The 22014-nt window shown below is 31.2% G+C and overlaps 2 long non-coding RNA genes across 3 annotated transcripts; one reads left to right on the forward strand and one right to left on the reverse strand.

The window, feature by feature from the left end:
- The first annotated feature begins 5212 nt into the window (after positions 1-5212).
- Positions 5213-8464, forward strand: LOC134252177 (uncharacterized). 2 transcript variants are annotated; one of them, XR_009988919.1, is made up of 4 exons: positions 5213-5665; positions 6384-6485; positions 7963-8163; positions 8377-8464. It is a non-coding gene; the product is annotated as an uncharacterized LOC134252177 (long non-coding RNA). The 2 variants fall into 2 exon arrangements; XR_009988920.1 differs by lacking the exons at positions 5213-5665; positions 6384-6485 and adding an exon at positions 7144-7232.
- Positions 7404-11669, reverse strand: LOC134252176 (uncharacterized). Its single transcript, XR_009988918.1, has 4 exons — positions 11554-11669; positions 9317-9403; positions 8442-8607; positions 7404-8193 (listed from the first exon to the last, which is right to left on the reverse strand). It is a non-coding gene; the product is annotated as an uncharacterized LOC134252176 (long non-coding RNA).
- Positions 11670-22014: the final 10345 nt, after the last annotated feature.

Below are 22014 nucleotides of genomic sequence, written 5' to 3' on the forward strand. Positions count from 1 at the left end.
AACCTGAAAAAAAAAATAATGTATATTCAAGTGGTATTTTACGAAAGACGAATAGGGCCCCATAAAAAAATATTTTTATCTCGTAATTACGAACGTAATAACGAGATAAAACTCGTAATAACGAGATCTTTTCTTGTTATAACGAGATAATTACGAGATAAAAATATTTTTTTATGTGGCCCTATTTGTATTTCGTAGTATTTTATGATACTACCGAGTATATGTTTTAAATATGGACTTTCATAACATACTACTTGAGTCATGCATCAAAAGACAAAATTTAATTTGTAATGAAAATATTGGTCTATGACATGTTTAATTTGGTTTTGTATTAGTTCATATCGAAAATAAAAAGAAATTAAAAAATAAAATAATTTTCCTGCCTACCTACCCAATTTTTTTTCAGGCTGGTAGCAGGAAACAAGATAATTATTTTTTTGGCCTTACAAGGCACTGTCTCACCTAGTCCAAAACATCTGTATCAGAGCTGATATACTACTAGGTATATGATATATGCATGTTTGCGTACTAGGGAACTGTCTATGAATAAACTTACTTTGAAAATTTACAAATACAAAAGGAAAAAAAATTGCTGGGACTCAAAAATCAAACTCAAGAAACCTGCAGTATTTCATACCTTCAATATATATGTATCTGCAGGTACTTATGGCTTAATATGTATAATGTACATGTTTGTGCTTTTCTATCTTGTAGTTGCACCAGGCAGCTATTCAGATTCCTGCAATGAAAATTTTTGTTCTGAAAACTCATAAAAATCAAAAGGCTTTCTGTTAAATTGTTTTATTGAAATAGAGAAAGGAAAAAAATTATAATATATTTTAAAAAATCATAATCCTTCACACTTGCGTTATGTATTTTAATTTTATGTGTATAGGAATATTTTAAATTTTGGTATAATTCTGTTATATTTAAGGTAAACAAAAATGTATATCCTGGGTCTGAATTTACCTAACACCGATACATTACAGGAAAGTTTGGAAGGGCAAGGTCAAAATTCATTGGTGACGTAGTTTAATTGATGCAAACAACAAACGTTGTTTTGCACCGAGATTAAAAATAAAATATCAACGAAGGATTTATGAGTTCAAAGAGTTGGAAGTATAACAAAGTCAAGAAATACTGTGGCATGTGCATGTGAGGACATTACTTGTTCACATACTGTGACATAGAAACGATAATATTTCCATTTCTTATTTTTGTCTCTGTGATAACTCTTTGAAACTTAGCAGAGTTAATTTCTTGATAAACCTGCCGGAATGTAAATTAGGCAAGTCGAAAGGTCAGGAGCTAGGGAGGCCTAATATGCATGCAAATCTCGTGCGCATCTGTCTCTGTGTCTGACGCTAAGGATGCCAAATATGCATGAAAATCTCGTGCGGCTGCCTTTGTGTTTGGCGTCAGTGGGAGAGGGCTATGGAAATTGGCAAGGGAGTCTTCATGTAATTTAAATCTATGTCTCCATTTTTAAAGAGGCTGGGGGTGGCAGCCATTTTCAGACTATTTTGATCTCCTTTAAAAGAAGAGCTCCATATAAAGATATACTAAAATGATCAAATTTTTAAACTAAAATGTATGAATATTTTCTTTGCCAAATGATAGTTGACAGCTTAAGATACCGTATCTAAAAAAATAAGTTAAATCTGGTGGTTAATTTGTGGTTATTTTGTTGACCCCAGCCTCCTTAAATCTACAATTTTATTTCACAGTGAAACGGAAATATAAGGAATCACTGTCTAGTTCGTATAGTATGCCAGGGACATCAACGATAGTGGGAAACATGGGATAATTTAAGCATAACGGGCTTCGCCCGTTATGCAAATTATCCCATGTTTCCCACTATCGTTGATGCCCTGGCATACTACATGTATACGAACTAGACAGTGATTCCTTAAATATGACTTATTTTGACCGTGTGTTACAGTTTTTTAACAAACGTAAAGGAGTTGGATTTATAAGGAAAGCTAAGGTGAAACGTTAAGGTAAGGCAGCAATTATAATTTTTAAAAATCTTAATCCTAGTGATATTACTTTGATTGATCTCTAATGTTACGTGTTAGCTATAAATTATAAAACTAATTTTACTTGAGCTAAATTTGCAGTAGCCTAGCCTCGATTATTCTATCGAAATGTTATGTATGAATTGAGTCATACCTCTGCCTTTATGCAGTGACTAACCCTTTTATGAATCTTTGGTCCCTTGGGTCTCAGTCTGGGTATGAAAGTTTGTTGAAGAAGTAATATTTCTTGTAGTATAAATATATACTTGGAAGTCTCGGGCGTTATAGGTTTTTCGGACGTCGATAACCATAGAGCACTCCCGAACGTGTGTGACGTCATTTCCTTACTGACGACGACGTACGGAAAATTACGAACAATGGATGATCCCCTTCCGAAGTGGTGGCCATTTTGACAATGTTAAATCTCCGTAGACTTTCAATTTGCCGCCGTGTGTATACACTGGTTGACCTCGAGGGTTCGGATAAACGGCGGAAGGTTGGAAAAAAATGATCTATCGATCGGAACTGGGTTGAAAGCCAAGGTATTTATATATTTTGAGATTTTATGCGAAAAGTGCTTACAGTAACTTGGTGGGACAGACTATAAAAGTTATTCAATGTATAAAATAAATCAACTTAAAGGGACCTTAGAACCCCCCCCCCCCCCTCCCCCCGAAAACGCGGTTTCTTGTTAAGTTGGTATAAAAAATGTCATATACATGAGGGTATGACGCATGAGGACCCCCTCTCCCAGGCCGAAATAAATTTTCACATTAAGGAAAGGACTTAAGTTTACGGGGTTTTTTTTCTTGTCAAGAAATATCTGGGTTGGATATTTTTTAACATGAGTGACCCTCTTGGAAAAAATGTTCTAGATCCGCGCCTGTTTTTTTTTTTTTTTTTTTTTTTTTTGAAAATTCACATAAATATCAATATAAAGATAAAATTTTATTCAAATATGTGTGGCAGTTAGCAGTAAGCAGCTGACAGTTGGCAGTAAGCAGTTGGCTGTCGTATATGGCATTCCATACCATTCCCCAAAAGTGTAAAATGTAATTTAAAGAAATCAAAAAATGATCGAGAAAACAAAAAGATCTGTAAAACATTAATATGAAACATGATAGTCCTGATTTTGTTGTCCTTGAACAGACCAAAGAACTTGTAAAAAAAAAAAAATGACTAAATAAGTCTGTTGATATTCTTATTTCATCATTTTTTTTTTTATCAAAAGCTCGTCTTAATTTAGAAATTGTTCGGAAGTAGAACATGCTCTTTCATATCTAATCAATTGGGAGACGTAAACATGTGCAGATGATAGTCATTTTTGGGGGATCAGACATTATCATATTTTACGTAACTGATAAGCAAAGCTTGTGAATCTGATCTATGGAACGCCGGGACTGTCTTATATGAGGATTAAATATTATATGCAGTGCTTCCTTTATTATATGCGGTACTATTTTTATTATATGAAGTAGTTTTTACATTATATAGTGTACAACCTCCATTACATGCAGTACTTCTTTCATTATATGATGTAGATATGTCATTTTATTATTATACAAAGTGTTTTTATTTTTATATGAAGTGCTTTTAACATTATATGCGGTAGTTCCAACATTATATGCGGTAGTTCTAACATTATATGCGGTAGTTCTAACATTATATGCAGTAAACACAACAATATATTATGTACTTCTCACATTATATACAGTACATTCATCATTATGTGTAGTATTTCTGTTATTATGATGATGCTGATCATTAAATATTATGTCCGGTTCAGTTAGCATTCCGTGCGGTAGATTTTGCATTTCGTTATGATGTAGACACAGTATTGTATGCGGTGCTTTCTTCTTTATGATGATGATCTTTCGGAAGCTACCCTTCGGAACCCCCTCTGTTATATTTAGAAAGGTTTATTTGCGTTCTTAGATATGGACATTCTTCATGTTTTTTTTTTTATTTACAAGTGTATTTAGTTTGACAAAAACCACATGTGGCGCAAGTAAACAAAAATGATAATTAATATAGTCACATGGATTTTCTTATATTAATTAAATGCAACACGTATGAAGTTACAAATATTTCTTGTATATTTAACATCTGCTGAATTAAGAATTTCATAAGTTATACATGTATTTTTGAAAAGTGTACAAAATTCACTTTTTAGTTCAGGCGCGGATCCAGAATTTTTTTAGGGGGGGGGGGTGTCACCCCAGTCCAAAAAAATAAAATCCACCCCCCCCCCCGAAAAAAAACGTACAATCGCCTAAATTTCAAATACCTATTACATGGGGGGGGGGTGTCAATGACTTCTAGTTTTTCAAACCTCTGACTTTTCATACCAATTTAACACAAATTCGCGGTTACCAGGGGGCGGGGGTCTGCGATTTCCGAGGGTGGTCCAAGGCTACCTTTTTCTTGCTTTAGTATTTGCAAAGTCCAGGGGGGTGTTTTGACCCTACCCCCTCTAGATATGCGCATGATTAGTTCTTTATAAAGAGGGCACAAACAAATAAAAAATTATGTTCATCTTCAACAACAGTTGATACAATATCTTTCATCTCTTGGGTAACATAATCTGCCAACCTCTATCTTTATTTTGTGGACACTTATTTTCAATCCAGTTAAAAAAGAAAACAAAGATTTTTGGAATTGGAAAAAAATTAAGTATGGTTGAATTTCAAGCTTGTTAAGATTTTGTTGACTTATTAACTAGATTTATCCCTACATTAATTAAACGAATTTCGAAGTCATGTCAATACTTCAGTAGTTTAATTACAATGAGAGAGATGCGCTTATCATTGAAATATTTTTACCATTCCATTGTATTAATTGTTAAACTATGGCATATAAAAAATGTATGATATTCACCGTCTTTAACTGTACTGTATATAAATGATATGTATCAGGAAAAGACATGCGATTTTCAGAGCAGACATTATACACGCGCGTAGTAACACCCTCCCCCTTTTCCTACACATAACTTTTACTATTGAAAATTCTCAATGTTTTTTGACTTGTCCACTTTCTTCAGGTAACATGAGTTATTTTTTTTCTCCAGCTGAACCCCCCTCCCCCTTCCCCCACTTTCAAAAACAACGTCTACGTCACTGTATTGAGTCGTCGTGGATTGTACTTCAAGAATTTACTTTTAAAAAGATATGTGGTAGAAACCCTTGTGCCTATTATAGTCTGTCCCACCAAGTTACTGTAAGCACTTTTCGCATAAAATCTCAAAATATATAAATACCTTGGCTTTCAACCCAGTTCCGATCGATAGATCATTTTTTTTCCAACCTTCCGCCGTTTATCCGAACCCTCGAGGTCAACCAGTGTATACACACGGCGGCAAATTCAAAGTCTACGGAGATTTAACATTGTCAAAATGGCCACCACTTCGGAAGGGGATCATCCATTGTTCGTAATTTTCCGTACGTCGTCGTCAGTAAGGAAATGACGTCACACACGTTCGGGAGTGCTCTATGGTTATCGACGTCCGAAAAACCTATAACGCCCGAGACTTCCAAGTATATATTTATACTACAAGAAATATTACTTCTTCAACAAACTTTCATACCCAGACTGAGACCCAAGGGACCAAAGATTCATAAAAGGGTTAGTCACTGCATAAAGGCAAAGAGGTATGACTCAATTCATACATAACATTTCGATAGAATAATCGAGGCTAGGCTACTGCAAATTTAGCTCAAGTAAAATTAGTTTTATAATTTATAGCTAACACGTAACATTAGAGATCAATCAAAGTAATATCACTAGGATTAAGATTTTTAAAAATTATAATTGCTGCCTTACCTTAACGTTTCACCTTAGTTTTCCTTATAAATCCAACTCCTTTACGTTTGTTAAAAAACTGTAACACACGGTCAAAATAAGTCATATTATCGTTTCTATGTCACAGTATGTGAACAAGTAATGTCCTCACATGCACATGCCACAGTATTTCTTGACTTTGTTATACTTCCAACTCTTTGAACTCATAAATCCTTCGTTGATATTTTATTTTTAATCTCGGTGCAAAACAACGTTTGTTGTCTGCATCAATTAAACTACGTCACCAATGAATTTTGACCTTGCCCTTCCAAACCTTCCGGTAATGTATCGGTGTTAGGTAAATTCAGACCCAGGATATACATTTTTGTTTACCTTAAATATAACAGAATTATACCAAAATTTAAAATATTCCTATACACATAAAATTAAAATACATAACGCAAGTGTGAAGGATTATGATTTTTTAAAATATATTATAATTTTTTTCCTTTCTCTATTTCAATAAAACAATTTAACAGAAAGCCTTTTGATTTTTATGAGTTTTCAGAACAAAAATTTTCATTGCAGGAATCTGAATAGCTGCCTGGTGCAACTACAAGATAGAAAAGCACAAACATGTACATTATACATATTAAGCCATAAGTACCTGCAGATACATATATATTGAAGGTATGAAATACTGCAGGTTTCTTGAGTTTGATTTTTGAGTCCCAGCAATTTTTTTTCCTTTTGTATTTGTAAATTTTCAAAGTAAGTTTATTCATTGACAGTTCCCTAGTACGCAAACATGCATATATCATATACCTAGTAGTATATCAGCTCTGATACAGATGTTTTGGACTAGGTGAGACAGTGCCTTGTAAGGCCAAAAAAATAATTATCTTGTTTCCTGCTACCAGCCTGAAAAAAAATTGGGTAGGTAGGCAGGAAAATTATTTTATTTTTTAATTTCTTTTTATTTTCGATATGAACTAATACAAAACCAAATTAAACATGTCATAGACCAATATTTTCATTACAAATTAAATTTTGTCTTTTGATGCATGACTCAAGTAGTATGTTATGAAAGTCCATATTTAAAACATATACTCGGTAGTATCATAAAATACTACGAAATACAAATAGGGCCACATAAAAAAATATTTTTATCTCGTAATTACGAGAAAAGATCTCGTTATAACAAGAAAAGATCTCGTTATTACGAGTTAATTATCTCGTTATTACGAGAAAAGATCTCGTAATTACGAGATAAAAATATTTTTTTATGTGGCCCTATTCGTCTTTCGTAAAATACCACTTGAATATACATTATTTTTTTTTTCAGGTTTACCGTTCAGAACATGGAACATGAAATTACAGAAATTCCAGATTTTTTCCAAACCTAAAAAACTGTAGGGTCAGGTGCGAAAAATTAAGGTAGGTTGGGTAACAGGAAACAAGACTATAATTTTCTTGGACCTGAGTACAGCTGTCTCTCCCTAGGGGCTGAGATATCTCTGTCTCGGCCCATTGTCATGGTGCTGTCTCGCCCTCAAATGTCAAATCATTATTTCTGTTTATTTGTGTGAATTAAGAGTAAAATTCATATTTAAGTAAGAGATTTTATATCAAAAATTTGTCTAGATATGAACACAGATATTGCGAATTCACAGATATAGCGAGGTAACCTTGGATCCCCAGCTATGTAAATTAATGAATTCCTTATACGGATAAAACAAATTATGGTTATAGCAAAGTATTTTCATAGGTCCCATTGACTTTTCTTTAACAGAGTTTTACTATATAAGGTTAACATTTCGACTTTCTACAAGACCTTTCTGAGAACTTCAAACAACCTTAAAGGACATTGAGAAGTTATAAACATTATCATGATAAAATAAAAACTGTTGCATGAAGAGATTTAATTTTTCAAGATTCATTTTGAGATTCTGAATTAAATTATAAATTAAAGAGTTATCCTTCTTGGCTGAGAATCCAAGTACCTTAACAGATTTTTAATAAGTCTTGTAAAATTATAAATGCTTGAACCATAAAACAGCTTTAGATTATAGGATAAACCAGTTTGTTTGCACTGTTTTTATCGTTTTATTAAGTAAAATTTAACAATATTTTAAAAGATAAATGAATTGTTTATCCTATATTTAAGGATATTAGAACAAAATAAGAAGAATAATTGTCAAGTGCCCACTGATGCTGGAGTCCATGCTGTAGAAAAGACATGAAACAGAAGTGAGAAGATGTCGACATCAGTCATCTATGAAGATGGAGATTGCCTCTATTCTAAAATTTCCGAGGAAAATGGTGTTGTCTGCCTCATCCAATGATCACTCCATTTGCAGACTACCAGGTAATCTTTGATTTTGTCAATACTTTGTGCCTGAAAAAAAATTAATGATAAAACATTTTAAATCGTCATAAAGATTTCAGTGCATAAAAATACTTTTAAATTTGTGCAAAGTGAAATATAAAGATACAATAAAAATTCAGATTGTGCTCATCATATTAATATGAATTGTTTACTTATCAAAAATACATATACTTGGTCAATTCTCATTTTCAGGTTTCAATCTGAGGTATACATAGGAAGAGCAAAATCTTTCTCATTCATACAATGTAAACACTTACAACCTGTGATCCAGAAAAATGTCCTGATTGTTTAGTCCAACATAAGATGGATTTCAATTTGACACGTTATTCTGAAAAATTGAGTGAACAGTGCAGGCATGTCTTTGTTTCAATATCTCGACTCTGCATGGTCATCAAAACTTTGGACTCTTGTGATTTATTCATCCTATAAAAACATAATTTTGTAAGCAATAAAAGTACAGTGTATAATCAAATATTCTATGCTTCAGTTATAATTACATTTTTTTTTTATCAATGTTTGTTTATTCTTTCAAATGGTGAGATAGTGCAGTATTACAGGTGCTTACACACAGATTTGCAGTTAATATTTTCTCAAATTTTCTGTAAAATATCACAACTTATATAACAAGAGGCTCATGAGCCACATCACTTATAATTACCTGAATAGCTTTGACGATGCAGTTCTTTACCAGATTTCCCACTTGTTATACCTTTTGTGACCCAACCTAACCCCTGGGGTCATAATTTGAACAATTTAAAATCTACACTACCCCACAATGATTTTGCATAAGTTTCAGTTTTGCTTGCCTAGTACTGGTAATGCCAAAGAAGAAGATTTTTATAGATTTTTCTTGTATATTTCAATGTAAAAGTTGGGTTCCCTATTTGTAGTCCCACTACCCCAAGGGTCATAATTTAAATAATTTAGAATCTACACTACCCCAGGATGCTTCTGCATAAGTTTCAACTTTTCTGGCCAGTGGTTCTTTGGAAGAAGATTACGAATGATGAGGGAAAAATGTAACATGTATTCACATCTGACAGGTGCTGAGCTTCAACAAATCATTCTCAATACATGTATTTAAAAGAGACGGGATATTTTGAGGATCTTGAATATTATATGGTAAACTTACTGCCTTTGTTATGCAAATCATCTTTACTTTAGTCAGGGTTTCTGCTTCTCTCCTTATAATGCAGTGGCTAAATCAAGCTTAACATTGCTGAAAGAAGAGGAAGATTAGTGTTATAAAAGAGTACAGCCATTACAAACTAAAGTGTTCCAAGGAACACATATATCACCTGCTTTTAGCTTCTTTAAAGATGTATCTATATAATCTAAGAGTGGTCAGCTATTTTTATGCTACTAGCATATACAGAATGCAACCCTCAACTGAATAATTAAGTTGAAATCATCATAAATAATTATTTATCATTTTACATGTGTTACATGTTTCAAAGCAATTGTCACATTGCACGATCCACTTTGTGAGATTCCATCCCAATGTATTTTCATAATAAAGATATTAGTTTTTGTGGTTTACTGAATATCATATAGTTTAAAAGAACAGTTTTATGAGCTCATAAACATGTATAAAATTAATGTTAATTATCATCATACATCACTCAATATTTAAAAAAGTCTTTAGTTAACTTAAAGTTTCTGGGGTATCTTTGTAAAGTAGGTCAAAGTTCAAGTCAACCAAATACAGTACTAGCAAATAAGGGCAACAATATAAACAAATTTCTTTGATGTACTCAGACTGACCCATCAAAAATACCCCAACCCAATCATTTTTTCAGCACTTTGAATTTTTTATTTAAAAAAAAAATTGTTTTATTTATTAGAAATAGATACTGTTTCCTTTTAAAATTGTGGTATGTGATTTCTATTGGATGCTTTTAGATTAATAATTTTTTAACAATATATATTTCATCTGTCTAGATATCCAGTGTGTATTGAAAATATTAATAAATTTCTGTCGAGTCTGGAATTTTTTAATGACACTTTGATATCAATTTGATCAATATTATTAAGCCAAAAAAGATACGTACCTACCCACCTTGAAAAATGTGTGTCAGGGTACATCAAACAAAAATATTTTAATTATGCTCTACGGTTTTTAAAAACAAGTACTTTAAATGAAAATCTTGGAATTAACATGATTAAGGAAACAGAAATTTTCAAATTAAGTTCACATTTGAGCAGTATAGGACTTTACAGAAAAAAACAATGCTGTTGAGGCCTGCCCTCTCCCAACTCAGGATTAGGTTGGTATATAGGTAGATGAGAAAATTATTCTCAGAAAAATTACCAGTAATTATAAATTAATAATGTGTTCTCCAGAATACAAAAAAAGTTAATTGCTTCTTGGAGATAAAAAAAAAAAAAATTTTGAGTCATTTTAGCCAGTTGGTTGGGACAGGGCAATAAAATTTTTTTTTTTCGAGATGACCAGACTGAGAATTTGAACTCTGAATATGTGCACGACAGCTAGTATTACCGGGTAATGGAAGATTCCCTTTGATGTTACATGTATATCAATTTTATTTTAAAGTCTGTACTCAGATGAAATAATTCAGCCTATCTTAACTTCTTGTGCTGATCAAACTATTCAGACATGTTCTTCTATTTAGTTTTTCTGTTTTCCTTTCATGAATACTACATATATAATTACTTTCTCATTTAAACTGCAAGGTCAAGACAAATCATTATTTTCTGAAACAGTACGTGCATATTCATCTACTTTATGCCTGGTTCTGCTAATTAGTTCATCAATATGCATGCATGTACTGTGATAAATGACCATTATAGAACTCAATCCAAAGACTTGATGAAAAATTACATGCACATTTTAATATTATAAAAAGATTTGAAAAATAATTCCAAAATGTGTCATCTATTGAAAACTGTTTTGATGTCCCCAGGGTGTTGATACTACACATAAGGAAAAAATAAAAATGCACTTTAGATCTCTAGCTTATTATTTATTTGCCAAATGCATGTAGTATGTACATGGAATGTTATAAATTGAAAATTGAAAATGAAAGTAAGAATAAAATTTTAAAACTTTAGTTACTAAGTTAACTACCTGTTATATTCTTTTTGGTATTATTTCACCAAATTGTTTAACCATATTCGTGTTCTGAAACACCCCTTTTCATATTCCACACATGGGCTTACATTCAGACCGTTACTGAACACGAACGGTTAACCATGAGCACTAGGGCTGTTGTTCTAATGTCAGCAATATCACGCGTTTTGAAATATATTTATATTCTTAGCATTTGTAGACACTTCTTTCTTGTGTGTATATAAGCTAGGAAACAACAACAGCTGCAAAAAGTACCATAGAATATATAAACAACTTACGTTTTAAACACTGCGCCTGGCAAGCTTGCATCATCATGCCCACAGCCATTATCCACAAGTTGTACTTCGTTAGATTCGGACTATTTTCTCGTAGTTTATAATTAAATTTGTTAAATGCTGTTAAAATTTATTTTAATTCAAAGTAAAAGTTATATTATCGATAAAAGCAATTTAAATTAATTCCTTGAATTTTTAACGATTTTTTGGAAATTTACTTTGCAAAGGACGACTACTCCCTTCGAAAACTGGTTCCCGGCCCCGTAATCTAGACGCCAATGGACGAGTTTACCATGTTAAATCTCCGTAGACTTTGAATTTGCCGCCGTGTGTATACACTGGTTGACCTCGAGGGTTCGGATAAACGGCGGAAGGTTGGAAAAAAAATGATCTATCGATCGGAACTGGGTTGAAAGCCAAGGTATTTATATATTTTGAGATTTTATGCGAAAAGTGCTTACAGTAACTTGGTGGGACAGACTATAGTTGGTTTATAATTAGTTTGTGCATTAAATAACTTTACAAATTTCAGAGGGGTGGTCCGGACCTCTCTCTCTAGACCTATGCATGTAAAACATGTCTTATTTGTAAAAACAAAGAGATATAAATGTTTTATCGGCGTTTTCTACGTGGAGGGTCTAAGATCAGTTTTAGTTCGTTTAGTTTATACATTAACCCATGACTGTACAAATTTTAAATACCCCCCCCCCCCCCCCCCCCAAGATACTAGTATTTGCATGTGAAACATTATAACACACAGAGATATACATCTTTAATTTGAGGAAATTTTTAGCTGTAGAATATAATGGAAAATGTAAACTTATTTTTAAAACATCTTTCCCTGCAAAACAACATTTTTTTTTTCATTTTTCTCTCTTCAAAGGTTTTGTTGTCTCCGGGGGTGGGGGGAGGGTGTACTTCTTTAAAGATTAAAAGCAGAAAGTAGTCATTTTATTACCTATTTCAAATAAGAAAACAAATAAAAAATGTACTTTATCAATCGCATATATTGAATAGATATTAAATAGGATAAACATATTGGTCATTTAATCAATTTAATTTTACTATTTTACCAGGGTGACCCTATTGGAAAAAATGTCCTGGATCCGCGCCTGTTTTTTTTTTTTTTTTTTTTTGAACATTCGCATAAATATCAATATAAAAAAAAATATTCAAATATGTGTGGCAGTTAGCAGTAAGCTGCTGACAGTTGGCAGTAAGCAGTCAGCAGTTGGCAGTAAGCAGTTGGCTGTCGTATATGGCATTCGATAGAATGGTATACCAGTATATATTTAAAAATAAACATGATATATTTATGAATTTTCAAACCATACATGGGTCAAATCTTGTTCATATTAAATTTTCTAAACAAAAGCACACCATGGATTCCTATATACTTAAGTATTTTCATTGCACGTATACGTTTTACAGGCAGTTTAGAACTCTGCGCATAAAATAGGTTACACCAAAATAAAACTATCCTATCTTTGAAATCAATTAATAAATGATATCTGCCAGGTTTACCATACGCTATAAAGTTTATACTGATTATACTCAGAATAAATTTTCGAAATGAGAGATGTTTTTTCTCTTTAACTTAGTATTGTGATAACCCCATATTTCACATCTATAAAGGAGTATTTGATAATTTTGTCAAACGCTTCTTATTAACAACAGGGATGGGGTAATTGAATAAAGTAATTGTAATTGAGTGTAATTAATTACATTTTTCAAAGTAATTGGAAGTAATTTGTATTTGAGCGAGCCTTCGATTACAAGTAATTGAATGTATTTAAATACAATTCAAAAAAGGTCATGTATTTTCAATTACTTTTCAATTACATTTCAATTACTTTTTTTAAAATGAAAGTTTATATTTAAAAAGTGTCTTATACTGATACCTAGTTTTATACTGGTGGGTTTATATTACTTATTCCCATGTTTTATAAATCTCAGTTCTCCCTATTCCCACTTGCAAATAACAATGATTGTTTAGATAGTTAATTTGTTTTACAATAATTAGACTAACTACATCCCCTTTTAGATTTACCTGTATTCTATTCATTTTAAGATAGAAAATAATGAATGGAATTGTGATAGATATTATTTATTTCCTTCAAAAATATGGATTTGAGAAAGTAACAAAAAAGATCTTGCCATACACCATACTGGTGTAGCATGGGCTTGTGTTTGTACAATAATTAATTGTCTCATAATGTTTAATTTGTTTATACAGTGTGTCACACTCATTATAAGGTAAAGGTCTAATTTTGACCAGGTGTGAACCCCTATCATACCCAAGAACAAAAACACTGAATGAAAGTTTGAATTCGATCGCTATAGAAAAAATCTTATTTAAAAAAATCTTTATTTTTTTTTTTATAAAAAAAACTCGAAGTAATTGAAATGTATTTAATTACATTTGTCAAAGTAATTGAAAGTAATTAATTACATTTGAAAAAATCATTGTAATTGTAATTGCAAGTAATTGACAAAATTATCAATGTATTTGAAAGTAATTAATTACATTTGAAAGTAATTGACCCCAAGCCTGATTAACAATCAATGTATTCATAATGTTTTCTACATCTATCAGTTGTAATTAAACTTTGATAGCATTGTCATGTACTTCGTTTGCATTAAAATCAAAAGAATTGCATTTACAAAATGTAACACCTAAATATTAAAAGTTTAATTATCAACTTGATCAAGATTGGAGCCATTAAACACTGTCTTTTTAAATTGTTGTTTTTATTTGGGTTTTTTTTTTATTTAACTTCTCTTTCTACAATTTTTCATTCAAATCGAGACTCCTCCTGTCAATGGTAGACCTATACTCGGCACAGGGGACCATTGAGCATTAATATTACCAGTAAGGGATCTTTTTTTGTGCCAACAGCTACTGCGACACGGGACCTCGGTTTATGCGGTCTTATCCGAAGGAGCGGTCTTCAAATCCCGCAAATGGATTCAAATCAGCGACCTTAGGATCAACTCCTTACTTCGCGAATCTAGGACACTCGCTCTAACCACTGCGACACAAGGGCTACTCTTTGTTGATTATAAATTATTTTCGTCCTCATTTTTATTTCTTTTAATGAGTTCATTTGTATGCATGGGACATTGATTCGAGAAGAAATATACAGGTTTCTACGTTTAATAAATCGATTGCAACAGAAAACTCTCGATGGATAATATAACAATGAAATATCAAAATAATGTTATTATGACTTTCTTAATTAAAAAAGAAAATAGACGGATACAGATAAGAAAAGGAATATAAACATTCATCATTCTCGCTAAAGAAAAAAGTGGTGGGGATATCAACATTAAATGTTGATAAATCAACACAAACAATTTTAAGAGGACTGGATGGTTGTGACCAAGCGCTCCATTTAAAGATATATAAAATGATCAAATTTTATAACTAAAATGTATGAATTTTTTCTTTGCGAAATGACACTTAATAGCTTTTAAGATATCATATCTAAAAAAAATAAGTTGTATCTGGTGGGGTTTTTTTTTTGGGGGGGGGACACCCTCAGCCTCCTTAAGAAGAAATCAGTTTAATTATAATTAATGACAATTCTTTTAATATGTAAGGCAGTGCTTCATGTACTGATGTTCATTAAGATCGATTAGTATAGCCGTCAGAATTAACAGCTTTCAATCGATACGCGGGCATTTTAAAAAGCACAGGCAAGAAAAGGGAACAAATTATTCTCTTTAGAAAGAGGTTCAGGTAGGTTTACCACTTAATTTGTTTTCTTTGATTTTTAATGTTTTTGTTTCAATGTACAAATTTTTTTGTTTTCATTTGCAAATTAATCATATTTGTCTTTAAAGAATATGTAAAGTAATAACTACATGAACATGTTTTTCAAGGTGCTGATGTGGGAATTTTTCTCTGAATTTTCGAAGGATTTTTTTTTCATAATACCGGTAAGTTTTCATATATACTAATTTAAAAATATTTTTAAAGAGAAATACGAAGAAAAGGGGGGCAAGTTTTGATTAGCGTTTAGAATAATGTCCATTTAACATATACATTTAAAACCCAATACTTTAATTGAAAGAAGAAGGTACAGTTTCAATACAAATTAAGCCGTTTAGAATAATGTCCATTTAACATGTACATTTAAAACCCAATACTTTATATCAAATTTCACAAAATGTAAAAAGCAGATGTAGTCCCCCAAAATATTTTTTCGTTTAATTTTGTCAGAAAATACCAGAATGTAATATCTTTTTATAATTAATTCATTGGAAAGTTGTATCAGATTATTGAAATCCTAGACAGCACTCAAGTATAATGAATAATGTCTCTCTTACATTTGCCTATGTGGTCCTTTGATCCTTTGCAATAGGGCGATTAAAAGTACATAAAATAGTTTAAAACGGTCGTCCCCATCAATAAAATAACAACGATTTCCTCTTTCTGTGGTATTAAAAAGGACAATTAAAATCTTATTAACTGAGTGATTTTGGAAATTTACTAAATCTTACTTCCTTTCTTCTAATCTAATGTGCTTGACTGTAATTTGAATAATTGGATCTTATAGGACATCATGAAATGTAGTATTAAGAATTCACGCGTAAAACTGTTTTGCAGTTCTCTAAGGTTCGAAATATATTGAACTGACAAGAGAATATTGGCGACATTTAGTAATTAAAAGAACTGATACATTCTGTTTGTATTCTCAATTACTTTGTATATAATAGAAAGAATGAGTGTACAATGTCAAAAGTCTCTCACCAGTTTTTTTTAATGCTTTATAACTCTAAAACACTTTAAATGGGAAATTTCCATTAGTTTTTTTTACGCTGTTTGTGAACTTGCAAATGCTTTTTAAATTTATGACCTTATAGAATATTTTGTTTACTTATTAGACCATTTGCACCGACTATATGTTGCAGAATTTATTAGGGTACATAAAGACTGTTTATGACATTTTCTGTCGTTGCAGTTTTTACATTTTGCGTCGTTTCTTTTTCAAGCACAACTTGACTCTGTGCAAAAGGGATATTAGAATATTTGAAGAACATTTAAACATTAGATTTTAACTAACGCACTCATAAATACCTCATAACGTCAACCAAGCAAAATATTTTCAGCATACCCGTTATTGTCTTTCGACTAATATAATCTGTGAAATCTTTTTCCTTTTATTCTTTTAAGGACAGATGATACAAACAAAATTATGTCCAAAAAATTTGAAAATAACAACTTGGGTCATGTTTTAGTGAGTAAAATGAAAAAGTTTTGCCACGTAGTTTTTAATTTTTTATTCAAAATTTCACAAAAATGGGATTTGAAGTGAAAAATATTTGTATAGATTAATAAGGATTGTTTCAGAAGGGTAGACTTTTGAAAACCACAGAAGGTTTACAATTTCTTTATATTCTAGAAATTTATTATTTGCATCATTTGCAATGAAATTAGGCCAAAAAATATATACCGATCCAGGCATCCAATTTTTGTTTGTATCATCTGTCCTTAAAACATAACCCTGGAACTAAGATAGGACTAGAAATGGCAAACATTTATTTTATAAATAAATGGAGTGGGGCTTCTAAAGAGGAGAGCGTGGATGTTGACCGTTAATACTCAAAGTTTTTGAAACATAAAAGCGAACTTATACATGTAACAAAGTCCGAACAAATTAACACCCTTATCAGAAAATGCAATCTATCTTCGGGACGAATATTATCCTAATCGTTACCGTCAAATTTAAAACGATGCTTAATTCTCCATGGCACCCGATCCCATTTTTGATACTTTTAGAGGTCCGTTTTTTGCTCTGCTTTCAGTATTTTTTTAATGAACTTTCAGGACGATTATTTCATATGTTGTATTTCAAAATTCATTCAACTACTATAACAATCAGCATAATAGTTATGTCACATTAGTTTTGTCATAATTCTCATTTAGATGAAGAAATCAAGACCAGGTGTTGATTTATAATGTTTCTATTTTGTTAATTTAGTCAATTTATGGAAGGAAGAAAGGAAATTCCATATTCACATTAAAATACAGCAGTAGCTAAATTACATTTACAGTTTGAAACACGTTTTTTTTACACATCCAAGAAATCTTATGAAATAAAGATCAATGTGGTCACGTATAATAACACACTTTATTTTCTTAAGTAATTAAGTATATGAAAGAAATCTAAATCTTCATTATCGGCATGTTTAAATAGTTATTGTTGTTTTGTTACAAAACACTGTTTGATCGCATTCATCCAATTAGTGCATGGGTACCTTACAAAGTATATTTGCTTTTTTGATTGTTAAAGAATTAATTTATAAAGTGTAAGGAAAAAAAAAGAGGAAATTATGATTGAAATTAAAACATTGTTCTATAAAAGTAAGATCAAGTTATTAAGTAAAATCAAGTTAGGTTCTGTATCTATAAAAGAAGAATGATTGAAAGACGTAAACCGTATTGTTGTATTAAAGCAGAGCATATTTTATAAAGGGTTTAAAGAAAGTTCGTTCTACATTTTGTCTTTTACTTTCGAAAAGAAATAAGATGAGGAGATATTTGCAGTTTGTGCTACTTTATGTTTACAGAGTCCATTCTTGCTACTGATAAGGTTTTAACTGTCTTTTGTTAAATCAATAAGGGGAGGGCAGGTATTAAAACAGATTATGTATGTTCAGAAAAATTAGGGATGACGCATATTTGTGACATATATTAAGCACACAGGTTAAAACATCTTTTCAAATATTATGCAAAATTATCAAATCTGTGAAAAATTCCAAAACGACAATTCTATTCTATTGAAAAGTGATCTATCGTTCTTATACCTACGCTCATCAGCTTGTCTGATGCAAGATAAGATCTGAAGAAAAAACAGTAAATTATCCTTTATTTTCACTCAAAATGATCAGCATTTCTAACATTCGAGTACTTTAAAGATGTTATATATATTTTCATATGGAAGAAAAATCCTATAACTTCCTACTAGAAATGAATTGCTAGAAATCTAAAGCACACTCTTGTGATTTTGTCAGACTTGAAAATTCATCGCTTTAGTTAAGCACTACTTTGAAATTTTTGAAAATATTTCATCCTGGAACGAACTTTCTTAACACCCCTTATAATAACACACTATTTTAGAAATCCAAGTTCGCTATTCTTTTCATCCTCTTTCTTCATACGACTGAAATGTAACATAATTTACTTTAAAAAACTTAATGTCAGAAAGAAAAGGAAAAAAAAAACAAAAAAAACGAAAGACTAGGACTTATACATGTGTATATTTTCCTGATCAAATTAATAAATCAATTACGAACTATTATTTAACATCATCACGGTACACATGCAGTCATGGAAACAACCAAATAAAAAATTTACAAATTGTGCAACTATTTAGGGATATTTTTCTTCCGTATTACATGTATGATTAAAATGGGGGAACACAAAGTAAGGTGTATTTTCAAGTAAGAATGAAACGTAATTCGTTAAACAATATAAAATCATCAATCAGTCAATGACCACTCACAGAAAAAACAAATAAGACATCAATTCTTTTTTTTGTGTGTGTGTTTTGAATATATGTCTCTCTTCATTTTCTTTTCTAAAAGGTTACAAAAGTTTATTGAAGGTTTGATCCGTTTTGAAGAAAATACCCCACCCACCCAAAAATAAGTTAAAAAACTCAAAATATACGAACCTCCAAATCATCAGAGCTGAGATTAGGTAGCATGGAGGAGTGAGCGTCCCATGTCCTGTGTTCCTTGTCATGATCGGGAAATAACGAAAAAATCAGCTTGTAAATAATGGCATAACAATTAGTATGAAAAACGTCAGTCAGTATTTGACTAAACGATAAATTGTATCGACCATAGAACTTAAGAAATTATGACTTAAAGAGAGGCTACTAATATTCTTGTTTCATCAACTTGTTTGTCAAAAACTTACCTTGTTTTAGAAATTGTTTATACTTTGCATATCAAATCAACTGAGATATATTAACCCCTAATGCAGTTGATGAAGGTATACTGCTGCAGAAGTAAGGGAAGTTGACGATTTAAAAGTTAAAGTCATTACATTTATCACAAAGCTTAACTAGCTTGTTAATTTACTATTTGCACCGAAAGCAAATTTTTCAATGTTATTTTTAAATAAAAGCCAGGAAAAAAAAACAAAATATTCACATAAAAGAATTAAAGGCTCGGATTAATCTTTAAATGCTGAAATCATCTTTTAAGAGATATATTTCATTGAGTTATTACATAAATTTTCGTGTTAAGCAACCAATATTTAAATTATAGCTTTCCAATACCATTTAGAAGTTTAGATATGTGGGAAATAATATCCTGTTTACAAAAAAAGAAAATACTATACATCTCAAATTACATTACAAAAATTGAATTAAAAAATCACATGCTATGGAAAAAGATTGTGGCATATAATGTGTTTAATCAAACATCGCATATTTTGTGCCCATTCTATAAAAAAAAAATTGAAGAAATACTGATTACAAGGTTCATAGGTTCATATTATTAGAATTCGCAGCAAATATTTTGAAACTATTTTGATCGTTTTCGTTAAAAATAGATAATTTACAGCGGGCTTTAAACAATCGGGAAAAGTTCATATCCCATTTGAGATTTATTGAAAAAAAATCACTGTCGCTCTTTCCTTGTGATCTTTGGTAGACCTAAATAACTATTCTTTTTGAAAAGTCGATCAATTAAACAAACTGAACTCTTCAAACTAAATATTTGAAAACATAAATAGCTTAGATTCATTTCAAACTTTTGCACTGCCACGTTCGTCCAACCTCGTGAGCGAAGGACTACAGGGGGATCAATAAATCTAAAATCGATGGATAAACCGCGATCAGAAAAGAAAGGATAAGGAACGATGATTGTAAGGAAAACATTTAAGCACCTACTCATTCTGTCTAATTTGGCAAACATAAGTGATCTAGGGCTGTAATGATTGCAGAATATAATTGTGCTTCTCTCTTACTGATGGTAATCAAAGGATACGAATTAAAGGCGCCATAGGTATTTGAATGATTTAAATTTTAATTTTTTGTTCGTGATTTTCTATGAAATTTACAAGTGTATTGAACTCAATTTATTAATCTCTTCATAATTTTACGGTTGCATTGGAGTATTGGCTTATGGGTAATTAGTCTTTCTTTGGTCAATTTTTTTTTATCGTATGCATAAAAATAGGTATCATAAAAGCATGAATTTATAATGTTCTATGATATTTGATAAAATATATTTTTCAAAATGTATGACATTGTTCCAATTTCTACGCACATACATTAGTACTGTACATGGTGTTATAGATTTTAAAGTTCTGAAAGTATTTTCAGGACAAATTTTCTTTAATCTTTATCTCTGTCATTTGATAAATTAAATACATATGTATTTACTTCATTCAAAATGAAGGATTTTTTGGGCATTTTTTCTTTGATTTAAGAACTCTCAATAGAAATGTCCTTTAATTTCAAATGATCACATAATGAAAAATCGTAACTATTAATATTTTCGATCATTTCTTAAGCTGTGCAAAAGCGTTTCTGAATTAACTGGTAACATGATAGAAAGATATCAACTTTCTTTTCACTGAGCTGGTGATCAGTGATGTAGAATTGATTATAACTGTATTTCATTTACCAGTATTTACATTAAGGTCATTTTGTCTATATAGTCATGTGTTTTAAAAGAACACATTATCCAGTTAAGCAAGGTATTTTGTAGTGAGGTACATGTAGCTTTGATACAAAATCCATACATATAATTTTGCAAATGAGACGAACAGCATTTAAGTTCAAAAGTCCATTAAACAATACAAATTAGGAGCAGAGCAAACAAGGACCTCCGCAATGTAAGAGGCGGGATCAGGTGCCATGGATGTGTGAGCATCTCATTTCGACCGGTCACATCCGTCGTGTGCTCCTTGTCATGATCGGGTAAATAATGACTAATAATAAGTATGAAAAAGTCAGCAAGCATGTGACTCCATGATAAATTATTTTTGCTGACAAGGTCATTATACCAACCATAGAACGAAATGATGACTTTAAACGAGACTGCTGATATTCTCGTTTCATCAACTTATTTTTTTTCAGTAATTTACCTCGTTTTAGATATTGTACATACGTAGAGTATGCTCTTGCGTAAATCTCACTTATGCGAAATAGCTGAAATTCCTTTGGTAAATTGTAGAATTTCCTCAAGAAAAAGAGGATTTACAACATATATATATATATATATATATATATATATATATATATATATATATATATATATATTAGTGTTGGCAACGAGTACCCAGTTAACCGTCGAACGATGCGAGTATCGGTTAGTAAAACTGCTATTCGGTTACTGGGATAAAATAAATTCTACATAGTAAAGGCATAGATAATGAACGTTTTATAATTTAAATGTATACGAACTTACACATTTGCCTAATTTTAGGTACCGTTAGAC

This window comes from Saccostrea cucullata, unplaced genomic scaffold (assembly GCF_032062105.1).
Source record: "Saccostrea cucullata isolate Sc308-1 unplaced genomic scaffold, CSIRO_AGI_Scuc_v1 ctg1890, whole genome shotgun sequence".
Lineage (NCBI taxonomy): Eukaryota > Metazoa > Mollusca > Bivalvia > Ostreida > Ostreidae > Saccostrea > Saccostrea cuccullata.